Source organism: Desmodus rotundus, chromosome X, assembly GCF_022682495.2.
Source record: "Desmodus rotundus isolate HL8 chromosome X, HLdesRot8A.1, whole genome shotgun sequence".
Classification (NCBI taxonomy): Eukaryota; Metazoa; Chordata; class Mammalia; order Chiroptera; family Phyllostomidae; genus Desmodus; species Desmodus rotundus.
Genome location: NC_071400.1, coordinates 17,066,808 through 17,069,063, shown reverse-complemented (window position 1 = coordinate 17,069,063; position 2,256 = coordinate 17,066,808).

Sequence of the window (2,256 nt, the reverse complement as noted above, 5' to 3'; positions counted from 1 at the left end):
AGAGAGAAGAGGTGGAGCCAGGGGCGGGCCCGGAGCTGAGGGCGGGGCTTCCATACTGCCACCTGGCCTGTGCGGTTTCTTCCTTCTCCGTGCTCCAAACTTCTTCCTCCTGTCTCTGACCCTTCCGCCCCTCCCCTTCCTTCCTCTCCCAACGCTTCTTCAGACTGGGGACTCTTACAGATGTGCCACCTACCTTTGCACTTGTTACGCAGCCACCCTTGACTCCTCCGCCTTCTTACTCCCCTACACACACACTCACAGATCCAGTGAGTACAAAGGCCAGTCGATTCCATCTCTGAGACATGTCTTATTGACCACCTTTATCCACTCTATTATCCTCAATGCTGCAGGCTCTGTTTAGGCCCCATGACCTTTTGCTCAGTTACACTCCTGTTTGGAGTCTCTCCTTACACTGTTGCCTTTGTCTACCCCATCTCCCAGACAACGGCCAGAGGGATTTATCTAAGATATATAGGTGACTGTGTTACTCTTCTGCTTAAAACCTTTCAATGTCTCAGCAGTACCTACATCCATTAGCATGGTATATAAGGCCTTCTGTAACTCTTTTCTGATGCACTCAATACTCTAACCCAATAAACTGGCCATCCATGAAACACAGCAGGGCCTGGGACAACTCAACTAGTGCTAACTACCTCAAATCCCCTGCACCTCCACCTTGTACGGAGACCATAGAGTCAGTAAGACTCACAGGCCCCTTAGAGTATCACTAAAGATAGAATTTTCAAAATTAAGTTTTAATGATGTTCATAAGGAAGAGTAAGGTGCAGCTGCCACAGGTCCTCTCCCCACAAGTATAAGGCCCAAAGAATTCTCCCCAGTTGCCCACCTAAGCAATGGGCTGCCAGCAGATCTTCCTTGGGCTCAGGCTTCTGATGCCTTTGCTCACAGATTCCCTCCATTTATAATGCCCGTCTCTGTCTTTGGAATACTATCTTTCAAGGCTCAGGGGAAATGGTATGTCCCGAAATAAACCTCCCAGAATCTCCCATGAGAACTATTTTGAAAAAATTTTTTATTGTTATTCTATTACAGTTGTCTCATTTTTTCCCTCCTTACCCCCCTCCACCCAGCCCACACCCTGCACCCTGCTTCCACAGTCAATCCCCGCACCATTGTCCATGTCCATGGGTCTTTTATATATGTTCTTCGACTAGTCCTTTCCCCTCTTCCACCAGTATTCCCCACCCCGCTCCTCTCTGGTTTCTGCGTTTCCATGCTTCTGGTTCTATTTTGCTCATTAGTTTATTTTGTTCATTAGATTCCTCTTATAAGTGAAACCATATGGTATTTGTCTTTGTGTTTGACTTATTTCACTTCTTAGCATAATACCATCTGGGTTCATCCATGTTCTTGCAAATGGCAAGATTTCATTCTTTTTATGGCTACATATATCCCACTGTTTATCCATTCATTTCTTGATGGACATCTAGATTTGCTTCCATGTCTTGGCTAATGTAAATAATACTGCAATAAACATAAGGGTGCATATATTTTCTCAAATTAGTGTTTGGTTTTCTTCAGATAAATACTCAGAAGTGGGATTGCTGGGTCCTATGGTATATCTATTTTTAGTTTTTGAGAAATCTCCATGCTGTTTTCCACAGTGGCTGCACCAACTTGCAGTCCCACCAAGAGTGCACAAGAGTTCTCTTTTCTCTACATCCTTGCCAATACATGTTACTTGACGACTTTAACTTTATTTTTTATTATTTTTAAAGATTTTATTTATGTATTTATTTTTAGAGAGAGAAGAAAGGGAGAAAGAGAGGGAGAGAAACATCAATGTGGAAAGAAACATTGATCAGTTGCCTCTCGCATGGCTCCAACTGGGTACCTGGGCCATAATCCTGACCTGGAATCAAATGGGTGACCTTTCTGTTTGTGGGATGATGCCCAACCCACTGAACCACACCAGTCAAGGCTATTTGTTGACTTTTTGATAATAGCTATGCTGACAGGTGTAAGGTGCTGATATCTCATTGTGCTTTTGATTTGCATTTCCCTGATGATTAATGATGTTGAACATCTTTTCACATCTGTTGGCCATTTGTATGTCTTCTTTGGAGAAATGTCTCTTCATGTCCTCTGCCCATTTTTGGATTGGATTGTTTATTTCTGTTGTTGTTGTTATTGAGTTGTATGACTTTTTTGTATATTTTGGAAATCAACTCCCTATTGGACATGAGAATATATTCTTCCATTCAGTAGGTTGTCATATTGGGAAATCTGGATGTG